At 42.2% G+C, this 13,483-nt stretch overlaps 1 long non-coding RNA gene across 3 annotated transcripts in view; it reads right to left on the reverse strand.

Annotated features, from left to right (window-relative positions):
• Positions 1-1,036: 1,036 nt before the first annotated feature.
• The window catches only part of LOC116445767, a 52,903-nt gene continuing 40,456 nt past the window's right edge, over positions 1,037-13,483 (reverse strand). For all 3 annotated transcript variants that reach the window (XR_004240878.1, XR_004240877.1, XR_004240876.1), the window contains one exon: positions 1,037-3,072. This is a non-coding gene — a long non-coding RNA (uncharacterized LOC116445767). The remainder of the gene's footprint in view (positions 3,073-13,483) is intronic.

Below are 13,483 nucleotides of genomic sequence, written 5' to 3' on the forward strand. Positions count from 1 at the left end.
AAGGACGGTAATGAGTTTCATGAAGCCTCATTCATGCTAAGCTGCTACAGATAATGATTCAGAGAGGGAGAAAAGGATATGGGGCAGCATCCAGAAGCTGGGGATGTTAAACCACCAGTGCCTGTTTGCAAAGTTCAGATAAAAAAACATTCCCTAGCACTTCAGCTTCACCTTGCAGGGCACCAAACTCACTCCAGCACGTGTGTACAGGAGGGAGTTCAGCTCTGCTCTGCACTGGGGCGGCCTCATCTCGACTCCTGGGGGCAGTTTTGGGTGCCACAGTATAGAAAAGACATTAATGTATTAGAGAATGTCCGAAGGAAGCCATGAGGATGGTGAAGGGTCTGGAGGGGAAGCCTTGTGAGGAGAAGCTGAGGTCTCTGAGTTTGTTCAGCCTGGAGAAGAGAAGACTGAGGGGAGACCTCATTGTGGTCTTCAATATCCTCACAAAGGGAAGAGGAGGGATGGACACTGATCTCTTCACCAGTGACAGGACTTGAGGAAATGGTCTGAAGAGAAAAAAGAGTATCCTATCCCAGAAATGGTTTGTTAAGAGCAGAGCAGATACATTTTAACCTGCTGTGCATTTGCATTCTCATTTGGACCCTAAATTCTGAACTCAGGCACGTTCAGCAGAGGGAAGCCTGTTAAGGTATAGCACCTACACAAAGGCAAGCAGTAATGACTGGTAGCCAGTAGCAAATTGACTTTAAAACAAAAATCCTATCCCTGCACCTCTTGAAAGAATTACCCCATCTATGCTGTACTAGTTTGAAAACAAACCAGTGGGAGGCACCACGTCGGAATAACAATTTAATGGGGAAATCAAAAAAATAAAGGCAGAAAACACTGGGTTAAACTGACAGAGTCAGGATACAACCTGACACCCTGTTAGTCAGGGTGGTGGTGGCAGTCCTCCTGAAGTGGTGGATGTGGTTCTGTTGAAGCAGTGATCCTGTAGAAAGGGGTTGCTCTTCCTCAGAAGGTCCAGTGGTGGCTATGTAGCTCCTGTCCTCTGGAAATCCAGTGGGAAGGTTGTTTCTAGTGTTTGGAATCTCAGATTATATCCAGGGTGGAATGCTTGGTTCCTCCCTCTGGGTGGAGCATCTCACAACGGGATGATGAGTCATTAAGCAAGGCGTTGATGGGCTCATTAACAGAAGATAGTCCGGAGGGAGGAGGCAAGGAAACACTGCCCCACCTGGTTTCAACAGCTCATGAGGATGGTAATAGAATACACTGCAACCCAGGACATATGGCTAGAACAGGCAAATTGTTTTGCCTCCTTTCCTTTTGTTTTGTGGAGTTTTTCACCAAACCATGTACAGTGGCATATTTATGGTGTGAAACATATCTGGCAAAAATCATCTTTTCAACAGAAAGTACCGCATTCTAAAATGTCCAGGTACTTCCCAGAGCTGCTGTGACATGGTAACTGCCATGGGCTGGATGAACACTAGGAATGAATAAATTCATGATCCAGATCTGTAACATTTGTGGTTTTGAGTATGTGTTGCAATATAAAAAGGGTTTTCATAGCAGTCAGAATCAATGAAAACAGGTAAGGCAGAGATGCAGAAAATGTTCTGAAAGAGGGGTCAGAGTTAATGGTCTCAGCTTCACGTCAGAGAAATGTCATAAAGCCTCCACCACACCTGCAGCTGGCACTGCTATAAACTGAGAACCAGAATGGGGAAAGGGTAAACAAAACATGGATTGTACTGTCTGGTGTGACAAGCACAATACTCCTCACAGGATTATGCCACAGATTCTATGACAACAATAAGAACTAAGCTATTTATAACTTTGAAAACAAGCCTTTGTCTTAATGCCACAGTTTGCATTCATGGGCCAAGGACAAATTCAGAAAGATTTGCAAGTAGGTACCTCAGGTGTTTAAAGGATTAGGTGTGCTTTGTTTCATGTAGGAGCTGCAATGTGACAATGTCTGTGAAAAGTGGCCTTTTCCAGGATGGGAATGCCAGCAGTGCTGGGTGCACTGAGCAGTGGTGGATGTGAAGCCTGGAGCACAGGAAGAATGCTCAGTTTTGAAGTGCTTGTTGTGCAGCAGGGAAACACTTACTGATCCAGAACATTAAAATACTCATAGCCTGTGCCCCTTCCCTTCAAGCACCACACAAATTTAATAAAGAAGGAGCTTGGTGAGTCTGTCATTTCTCACTTTCTGTATGGCCTGCAGACAGCAGGTGCGCTTTGACATTAGCATCACACCCATCCATCAGAAAGGAAGGATTTCCTTGGATGTACACACATGGATTCAAAGAATGAAATTAATGTCTTAGACTTTAACAAGCTGGAAGTTTCAGTGCCGTCTTCAGTCCTTCACAATATCCATTCTATCCTCAATAAGCAACTCTCACTCTCTCAAAATTATGTCTGTCTACCCAGGTTTAGAGCTCTTGCATATCCCTCAAAATCCAAGCATGGTTTGCAAGCTGTCTGACCTGAAACTGTTAGTGGCATTAAGAACCACTGATATTCACTCCCCTGGGCATTTTCACATATTTCTTCCCAACATCTTTCTTTGCCCAGCCAAACACGATAGTTTTTTATCCACAGTGACACAATTTCCAGCAGCAAGACCCCATCACTTGCCCTTTGCCTTGGTCCCATCACCTTCTCTGTGTAAGCTCCCACATTCCCACAGCTGGGAAGTGAGCTTAAGCCAATTAAACATCCAAATATCTCAACTGATTTTTCAAATTTTTCATTACTCTGCACAGTATACATAGCACATAAGCTGAGGCCAGCACAAGGAAAGCAACAGAAATGAAGTAGTTGGGGCTAAACTCTTTCAGCCCAGAGAAATTACAACAAAGACGTGGGACAGTGTGGCCTAAATATTTAATGACAGCAAATAATATATAAATTGAGGTCTTGTGATTGGACAATGTTAAGTTCTCACCTGTGGAAATGGTATCTCCAATAACATCAGGAAAGTAAAAGATCTTTGCTTTAGTAATAGAATAGATGGCAAAAGATGCAGCTCTTCACACACCGTGGTCTTCTGACAGTTTCACTGGTGATGTCTTTGCAAAGGCACAAGAGAATCTGGCAGATTTTTTAAATATAGTAGAATAGGGCTTCTTATGTTTGATATTCAGTGAAAAGGAACAATTATATTATTCACAGTGTACAGAGAGTCAGCTTAGGACAGACAGAGCAGTCGAGTGAAGAGGCAGAACAGAAGAGGGTTTAAAAACAACTCTCTCTAAAGATGCATTTTGATGTAGTGAAATGAGACACATTCAGAATTCATAATCATTGAATCACAGAATACTTTGTGCTGGAAGGGACCTTTAAAGCTCATCCAGCCTGACACCCCTGCAATGAGCAGGGACATCTTCAATTGGATCAGGTTGCTCAGAGCCCCATCCAACCTGGCCTTGAATGTTTCCAGGGATGAGGCATCCACCACCTCTCTGTGCCACCTGTGGCAGTGTTTCACCACCCTCCTTGTTCAAAACTTCCCTTGTTCTGTCACTACAGGCCCTAATTAAAAGTCTGTCCCCATTGTCCTTATAAGCCCCCTTTAAGTACTGAAAGCTGCAATAAGGTCTCCCAAGAGCCTTCTCTTCTCCAGGCTGAACAACCCCAACCCTCTCAGCCTTTCCTCACAGAAGAGGTGCATCCAGCCCTCTGATCATTTTTGTGGCCCTCCTCTGGACCTACTCCAACAGGTCCATGTCTTTCCCGTGCTGAGGAGCTTGTCCAGCTCCCTCTGGATGGCATCCTGTCCCTCAGGTGTTCCAACTTCAGCTTGGTGTTGTCTCCACACCTGCTGAGGGTGCACTGGATCCCACTGGCTGTGTCCTTGGCAAAGATAGCAAACATACTGGTGCCAAAACAGACCCCTATGGACACTTGTTGTCATCTATCTCCCTCTAGATGCACTCATCCAACCAATTCCTCCTCCCCTCAGCAGTCCATCCATCAAATCCCTATCTCTCCAATTGAGAGACAGAAGTCCAGAGGATCAATACTTCAGATATTATGACACAGTACATATTGTTGTATTGTTCACAGCTGGCTACTTTAAGTTAGACAAAATTTTATTTATGTTTTATGTATTTTCAAGAGCACAGGGAATTCAGGCTATCCCTGAGAGAGTTTCTCTAAGTAAGGACAAGACTGAACCGGATCTGAAAGGCAAGCAAGGCTTCTTAACAAGTGTAGCAGTACAAAACATCACTTTATTGCGCCCAGACTTGAGTTTTCCTCCTTGAGGTGCTTTTCTTCTCTTCCATCTTCCTCATTCATCAGTGTGTACATGCAGAATGCATCTTGAAACACCTAAATTTTTGTCAGAATCTGCTTTCATAATGCAAAGAGCAAACAGGCACCATCCCAGTGTCTTGAATGGCTCCCTAGACAAGGAAACTGCAGCTGCTAAGCTCAGTGCTCCAAGCAGCCTCACGTGCTTTACAACCCACAGTCCTGACACAGCCCAACCTGCCAGGAGGCCTGGAGATGGTCCTGCTTGCCCTCTGCAGTATCACAGCTGCACTGCTGAGAACAGCACTCACCTGAAGATGCAGGTTTGTCTAATGCTGAACACCAGGAGAATGGCACAGGGAAATATTAGGGAAGAGAATTATATGTCAAATGCAAACAAAAGACCAACAACTAAGTCTCTCACTGCAAAAACAGGAAAATAATTATGCACATTATGTTCATTTGTTCCCTTCAGTGCTACTGCAGAAGTTACACAAAAGTTCTTACTAATTTTATTTAAATCCTATGTAGGCATGAAAGGATTCATCCTGGCATTATGATAAATGATGAAACATAAAATTAGCATAAACTTACTCATATGAGAAACCCTGCTGACAGAGTACATGCTTCTTCATTTTATTTTTTCACATTCCCTCTTTCCAAGACACTCAGCCAGTTCTCCCATCAATTACACCCATACAAAAGAAGAATAACTTCAATAAAGCTTGTATAAATTCATCATCCTAACAAAGAGGCAATATGTATTAATAAGCTGATTTTGACAAAACCACTAGCTCAGAATAATAAAATTTAACCCCAAATTTATCTATATTGCCTAAGGAGAAGACTACCAGTCTTCAAACAGATAGCACAGTGTATATGATTCTTTCTACTTGACTGTGCAAAATCACTTGTGCAAACAGAAGGGATCTGGCTGTGGTTGTTCAGTTGAAGACAACAAAAAAGGATCTTTGTTCTGCTGTACCTGGGCAGTCCCCTGTTCGAAACCAAGCTCCAACAAGAACTCTGCTTTCCCACCCTCTTTCTCAGACCCTGGCACTGTTCTGCAGCTCATAACTAAAGGCTGGAACTCTCCTGCATGGTACAGTGAACTCTACCTGCAGGATCCAGGTAACCTCACTACTGTCTGGTGTAGGAGGGAAAAAAAGGTCTACCACTGCTTAAACCAATGGTCACATAATAGAGCAACTTATGCACCACAGACAGAAGTCTCAAGACCATTCTGAAAATAATTGCCTTGACACTTTTGTTTCAGAAGTAAGCATGCACTCAAGGGAAGATGAGCAAATCCCAGAGTACAGCTGTCAGACAATTTAAACACTGGTAAAAATACTCTGTGTAGCTCCCCAAAATGTTTGTTTTCTGTTTTCTTTCCTTCTGGTAATTACAGTTTTAAAAGCCTAAGGTGGTCATTTTTTAGAAAAATGTCTTTTACATCTTGAACAATACTGCAGCTATTTTGTTATACAGCAATGTAAAAAAAAAACCAAGTTAAATATTGGATTAGCAAGTGACAGCTCTTCAAAAATATTCTCATTGAAGTTGCTCAGAGCACCAGAATCAGGTTTCATGCTTTAAAAATTAAGTTACAGGGAAAGCTTCCTCCCTCTTACCATATCCTTGAGGACCTTGTGAATGCTGTTGTGGGTGGCAGTGTGTTGGCAAAGCAAATGTCAGCAAACTGCCTCCCTTCACACAAGTGATTGATTTATCAGTTTAATAGAGCTGTAAATCGAGAAAAATGTTCCTCAAGCCTGAACAGTGAACCACAAGGAAATAATAGGCAACAAGCTGTGATGCAGAATTGAAAATATAAGTACTTGTGAAATACAGCATATGTTACATTTTCCTGTCAGCAGCCCTTGGAAAATCTGACCACTGTGATTTCCAGCTGCAGTGACACTGCCCTTGGATTCTGGTGGCAGAGCCTTATAGCATTAATGTTGGATGCCCTTGCTGTCATCTGTAAAAACACCCACGTGGGTTTTATTACATTTTGGTCAATTTAAAACAGAAAGAAGCCAGTACAAAGGAGCTAAAAACAGCACTACAATCCACTAAACCAAGCAAGGAACCTCCAGCCATAAACCAAAACCAAAATTCTTTGCAATCACTTAGTGCTTCTATATTTACAAAGTTAAGGAAGTTTCTAATGTCTATAATTGTCTGTAGAAGATGTAAAGTGCTGGCAATGTGTCTGATTCCCAAAAGATTCCTTAAGGACTTTTCTCACTCCATCTAGGTACAACACTGTCCTACCACCTGCCTTTTTTTTTTCAATTTGCAAAACACTGTTTCTGGCACATCCTGCCATTTCTCTCTAGAATTTCTCCTTCCTTCTTCCCATTTTTACAAATTTAACAGGATGTTTGCTAGTCACCTCTTTTGTACTGTGAAATGGAGAAAGCAAGCTGTGTTGGGAGAGGAGAGATGTTATCCAGCAGCCTGCAGCAGGATAACTGCCAGCTGCACACAGCCCTGAGCCTGGAAACATCTGTAAGGCAGGAAAGGTTTCCTCACCAGAAATTCAGTTCTCACTCATGATTAATCATATGGTTGTAACATAAAAAGCAGTTTATAAGAAAAACCTCAAAACCTCAGCCATGACTTAAGTATCTGAGATTCCGTTTTTAAGAGGTATTAAAATTGGGTAATTCAAGCATTTTGAAGATAGAAGCTGAGGTGGGAAGAGTTCAATTTTAGACCAGCATTCTCTTCCAATTACCTGAAAACATTAATCTTGGTTTTGATGCATTTTTTTTCCTCCAGGTTTGCTTCAACACTGAGACAAATATGGGTTTTTTATTGCAAATAGCAGTAGGTTTTCATTCAAGAAGGTAGGGGCTGGATTTCAAGACAAAGACTGTTAAAAATAAGAACTTTTTTTTTTTTTTTTTTGGTTGAAACTATTTCTGTTATGTAAAAAGCTTAGTCTTTATTTGAGAACAAAAAGCATTTAGCTGAAAAATCTCCCATTGTTTCTAAGTCTGACACAACTGGAACAGCAGACATCTATTCCATCGTTCACTAAATACTGGCAAATGCAGCCAGCAAAAGGCCAAATACTCTCAGAGATTCAGCAATGTCTCTGTAGGCCCTCAAATCCTTCCCAGGGAGCTGTGCCTTTGCAAACAATTCAGGCATTTCTGCAACCTTCTCTGCAGCCCAGGGGAAATAAAAGGACACCAATCACATGGGACTGGCCTCTAACATTGGTCTTTTGTTCTTCTGCCTGCTTATGTTTTAAAAGCAGTGGTTGTCCTCCCTGTACCTGTTGTGAGCGTCAGAGGCAGTGAGCCTCTGCCCCATCTCCTGCTGCAAGGCAGGACAAGGAGACAAAAAACCCCGGGGCAATGTTGTGAGGGGAAAGTGGCTTCCCCCTGCCAGCACATCCCATCCAACAGCTGGTTTGAATTCCGCAGTGCCTTTTCCATCTTGGCCTTCATTAGCTTTGGCGTGTCCCCTGAACCCCTTGGAGGTCTTTAATACACTCAGCTGTGCCACTCAGCTGTGGCAACCTTTTCACTGGGATTCCAACCCCCTGTCCCTCCTACCACAGTCTGCAGATATTTTTAGACGATATTTAATTAGAAGTCTGAGCTCTTTGCTCACCAGAAATACAAGTCAAATAATACTGATCTGCTTCACAGGAACTTCTTTTCACTACTGAACAAAATCAAATGCGAGAGCTTCCCGAGTCCCTGTTACACCCATGGAAGTCAGCAGCCTTCTGTAGTTAAAAGCAATCCAATATATTTCAGGGGCGATAAAGTGCTTCTTTCTTTCTTGTTCTGATAGTCTAGGAGCATATCCATGTGCAGTATCTGCCTATTGGATTAAATGTTTAACATGCATTAAATATTACTGAAGGAGCAAACACTGCACTCTGGCACTTGCTGACTTTTCCTCAGTGTTTTTCTTGCCTTGCCTTTCTTTGTTAGAGTTCAATCAGCAGGCTGTACCCCCAGCCTTTCTTTTCTAGAAAATAATCAGCCAAAAATTAGTTTTTACACAGTGGAGATAAACAGGATCAACCTCAGTGAGAAGACTACATCCCATGAAATTAAACTTGCTTCAGGCTTTTAAGGTATTGTAGCAGCAAATTTTTAAGTGTTGGTACAGCAAATGATCTGCCAAGCAGGGAGCTGCTGACACACAGGGCCACTTGGAAGCAGCATCTCAATGCAGCTTGTATTAAATTCCCTAGTTTCTCAGATTTTTGTCTCAGGAGCACATTTTAAAGTAATTAGTTAATGAACTTGAAAGGAAAGAGAAACCAGGTAATTCTAGAATCATATTTACCATTAAATTTAGCATTTCTTCAGAAAAATATAATTTTCCTGTATCGACTTACACCCTGGTTAGCTCATTACAAACTTAGAATCTCATTTTAGCTTGAAAAATCAAACTTACTGAGCCAAGCCAATAAATAATGCTGTTCCATACGGGCAATAAATAACCAATTTAGCTGCTTTCCAAATCCATTTACAAGTAATCATGCAGACATTAAGCAGCTTTATAACTGATACCTAATGGCTACATAATAATATATTTATTAGAGCTAATAATTCCTGTTCTGCTGGTAAATGGACGAGCATGGTTCATCACCATTGCTAATGGGCTCTTTATGAAGTGAGAGGGAGGCTGTCAGGGAGTGACTGGCACACCCCATGAGCAAGGCTGCTTTCATGCACTCTGATTCCTGGAGAGTAATGCTCAGACACAGATGGCAGGTGCCTGTCATGTCATGTTGTGACAGATTCATTCTCCCAAGTTTTGTCTGAAGAGTGCAGTGACTGCAGCAGGCTGGAACATGGAGGAAACTGGAAAGCTTTAAAAAAAGAGTACAAAAATAAAGTATTTATCCATCTTGAAAACCGTTTATGCCACTAGAAATGTGCAAAATTAGCTTTCAGCTGTCAATTAAAGCAATTCAGCTTGCTGTTACTATTGGCTAAGAAATTGTTTGTGTTCCAGCACTGACACCAAGCAGGAGAAAAGAGATTCTGAAACTCCCTTTGTGTTCCTCAGGCTGTGTTTCCCCCTAGACTCTGCAGAGGCTTAGTTAGCCCCAGCTCATACTTTGCTCCTCAGAACCCCTTTCCAAGCCCTGGGAAACAGCTGTAGCACAGTGCATTCCAGCTACAACCCTTAAACCATTATTTTTCCTACACTGCCATATGTTCCTCATGTCAGGGCTAGAATTAGGGCTGGTGTGGGCCATCACATGAGTTATCCTCCTCAGTCTTTGAAAAACAGCCAAGGGCAAAGATACATCTTAAGCTGTTTCCTCTCTCTAAGGTCCCTTTCAAACTGCTAGAGCTGGGGATTTTGCATACAAGTCTTTCTGTTTAATTTCTAGAGAATGTTCCTTGGTATTGATTGTGTCAAGATCTCATTTTCCCCCTACTGCTTCCTAAAACTCCCTAAAAATGCTCAAAAACTGCCCCCACTTAAGCTTCTCTTCATTTATCACAAAGTGAAATAAGCATTTTTAAAACAAAATTCACAGGCTTGTGGGCATTTGACTAATACATTGAATGTAAAGAACAGAGATGGGAAGATGGATTTTTGCCTGCTATCCTCTGCTGTTTCAGCTGTGTGCACTCCAAGCAGAGCCTGTGACAGCCCTCCATGACACCAGTGCAGTACATGACTGATACCCTGGTCTCAGGCTTGCTGAGCCACCAGGCTGAGAGCAAGAAAAATGACTCAGTATCCTCTGATGCCTCGTGGAACCACCTCTGGTGACTGTGAAGGGAATGATCACAGTTTCTACTGACAAGGCATAGAGAAGATATGAGAAAGAAACAATCCTGCATCAGTGCCAATAGCAATAGAGATGGCTTGCTTAATCTGCCAGTAGCCTGGGGTAGGGAATGTCACTGGAAACTCACCTTAATAACATTGCATTTGGAGGCAAAGCCCTGTCATTCAGCAGCCTCATTTATGGTGTCATATCTCTAATCTAACGCTGAAGAAAAGCTTTATTAAAAGTAACTGACAATATCATTCCCCTCCTTGTCACCATCCTAGCCTGAGACCCTGCCTGTTACAAACACGCTGACATCATCTCACTTGGGACACCGTTTCCTAAGGAAGAAAACTGCCCCAGTGCTGCCCACACCTCTCCTTCCCCTGACTGTCTCTGAGCAACGACTCATAAGAACAACAGCATCAAGCCAAAATGTAGAATTTAAGTCCTGTTTATCCATTGCTCAAACAACCCCCAGGGAGGGGCTATAGCTCAGGGGTTAGCTCGGGCTCATACCCTCCCTGCACCCAGGCTGGGCTCTCTGGCTGTTGCCCAGATGGATTTTGATATGGAGCTGACCTATGTCCTCCTGTCCTCATTGGCTTGGGGCACAAATCTAAGAAATTCAGTGAAGAAAGATATCCTCGATGTTCCTTCCTGCCTTGGGAAGGCAAGTAGGAGGAAATGTTCCCTGTCCCTTCTTTTTCCCAGATAAAAGAAAAGTAGGATTTTGGCTTCACGGTCTTTACTAGTCAATGCCATTATGGATCAGGAAAGCAGCTTTCCTAGGGCAGGACATGGGTTTGCCCTCACTGCTCAGGCTAACCTGATTTTGAGCTGAGCATGGCACAACTGAGCTGGTTTTGATGGGAGATCTGCCCAAGTGAAGAAGCTGTCTAAGCTGAAGTAGAATGAGGCCTTGGTTTACACATTCAATTTATTTGAAGCTACTTTTTAATTAACAGTGATTAAAAATTAACAGTGATTAAAATATCAGAAGCTTTTAAATAAAAAATACACTTACATTAGCACTAATAAATATAGCTGACAGATGAACAAGGAAGAATATGAGCTGCATGGCAGACAAGGACCTCTCCAAGTCCAAAATTTCTGTGATGTGATAGTAAGATGGTGGTTTGTGACTAGCTTGTATTTTAAATAAAAGACTCCCTTTTTGTTTTAAAGAACAGTGCTTCTTTAAAGGTGATTCCAGAGTCTCTCACCAGAAATGTGTTTCTTACGAGCTGAATTAATTTTTGCTGACCTTAACAAATAGCCATCAGTCACCCAAAACTTGTCCCCCAGAGAATCAAACAGCCAGCAAAACTTCACATAGCTCTAGAATTTATGTGTTTGAAGGATGCATTAAGTATTTCAAACAATTTCTAGGATGTTTTAGACCATAAACTCTGCTTTCAACTATCATAGATCATTGGCTCTGCTTTACAAGAAACATTGTTTTACAGGTTTATAACTTGCCTATAACAATGTGCTCCAGGCTAAAGCTCAGTAGAAAAAGGTCTCAGCTAAAGGGTAATTTTTTTTCATTACAACTTTTTCCTACTTTGTTTAGCTTTTAAGATTAGAGCTTCCTCCAAAACTCCCCTTTCACTGTAGAATTATCACCAATACTGGGGGTTGATTTATACTCTAAACTGCAGGGAAGGGAAAGGTATTCCAAATTTAGAAAAAACACCACAAAACCATCAGCATATGAACACCCCAAAAATGCTGGAATTATGAGGTTTTACATGGTCAAGGTTTTAGGTTTTTAAGGTAATGTACTGGAACACATTCTTAAAAGAGCTGTGACTTAGTGTGCACATCAGAGCATACAAAAGGATGTAACATAATCAGTGTATTACCATTCCAGACTGTGACATCCATAACAGAGTGCTCCATCAATGCACCTCTGCATTGTTGACAGTTCGCAGTTCCTCAAGACGTGGAAAGCAACCAGCTAAAGCTGTTTGGTCTGTTCATTTCATCCAATGCAAAGTTTCGGGGTCATCCCAGTGAGCGCTGCTTGGGCAAGCTCAGAACTAATTTAACATTCTGAGAAGCAGGAGCCATTGAGCCTAATGATAATCAGTGACCAGGGCAAGCAGAGTTCAGCAACTTGAGCTCAGTTTCATATTCAATTATTTGGCTCATAAAAGCCAAACAGGTGTTAATGCCTAGGGAACTATAGCAATTATTAATATAAAATTATACGAAACTACCATAAAAAGACAGCATTGGGATTTGTTGGGTTTTTTCCCTAGCAACTGCAGAAGGGATATCGTTGGGAAAAGTAGACATATGCTTTTTCCCCAGTCTTGTACAGAGTGAGTGAAATTGCTGTATTTTTGCTCAGTTTCTGGACAAGATGAAGCACCACTGTTGGTTAGAGGGTACTACAGGGGAAGAACACTCAGTGGAGAACATTTGTGTCAGGGACCCTGGGCAGCCACAGCTCATACCCTGGTTATAACACCACATCCATATCCATTTACATGAGAGGCCTTTGGGGCTTACTGTTCTTTTACTGCCTGGTTGTTCTAGGCGTACAGGGTAGAGCTGCACTTCCTAGGAACATCAGAGATGTTGCTTCTACATTTAAGACACCCAAAGAAAACAATTCTGTTTCTAATGGTTATATAAATACTTCAAATACTGGAAGTACTTGGGCTTTCTGCCCTAAAAGCCTTACAAGGTTATTTTATGCTTCTTTCAGAATCATGTGGTCACAGGTGCTACACGTACAAGCTGCTATTTATATCCCCTACAGTAGTATTTCCCTGATGTTTACTACTGGCCCTGAAAGGCTTGGCAGCCCATCATACACCACCACCATGAGCTGGGGGTGTTCAGCCTGGAGAAGAACACACTCCAGGGAAACCTTGCAACACCTTCCAGTGCTAAAAGGGGCTACAAGGGAGCTGGAGGGGGACTTCTGAAAAGGGCAAGTAGTGGTAGAACTAGGAGGGATGGCTTCAAACTGAGAGGGCAGGGTTAGTTTGGATATTAGGAAGAAATTCTTCCTTGTGAGGGTGGTGAGGCACTGGCACAGGTTGTCCAAAGATATTGTGGATGCCCCATTCCTGGAAGTATTCACGGCCAGGTTGGAGGGGGCTCTGAGCAATCTGGTCTAGTGAAAAGTGCCCCTGCCCACAGCAGTGTCTTGGAACTAAATGAGATTTAAGGTCCCTTCCAACCCAAACCATTCCATGAAACAATTCTGTGATCATTTAAGTATTAGCTAGAGATACAGAACAGCAATATGTTCCCATACATCAGTGACAGAGTAGTTATGCCTTGTTGGATCAGCAATATTATGGAGACCATTGTGTACATCTAATTTTGCCCAGTACAGTCCAAAAAACCCACAATCAAAACAGAATATGCCACAAAATCCTATGGATAGTGTGCAAATAAAATACATAACTTTATTTAAAACTTTCTGCAGATCCATGTGATATTAACCTGCAA

This window comes from Corvus moneduloides, chromosome 6, assembly GCF_009650955.1.
Source record: "Corvus moneduloides isolate bCorMon1 chromosome 6, bCorMon1.pri, whole genome shotgun sequence".
NCBI lineage: Eukaryota > Metazoa > Chordata > Aves > Passeriformes > Corvidae > Corvus > Corvus moneduloides.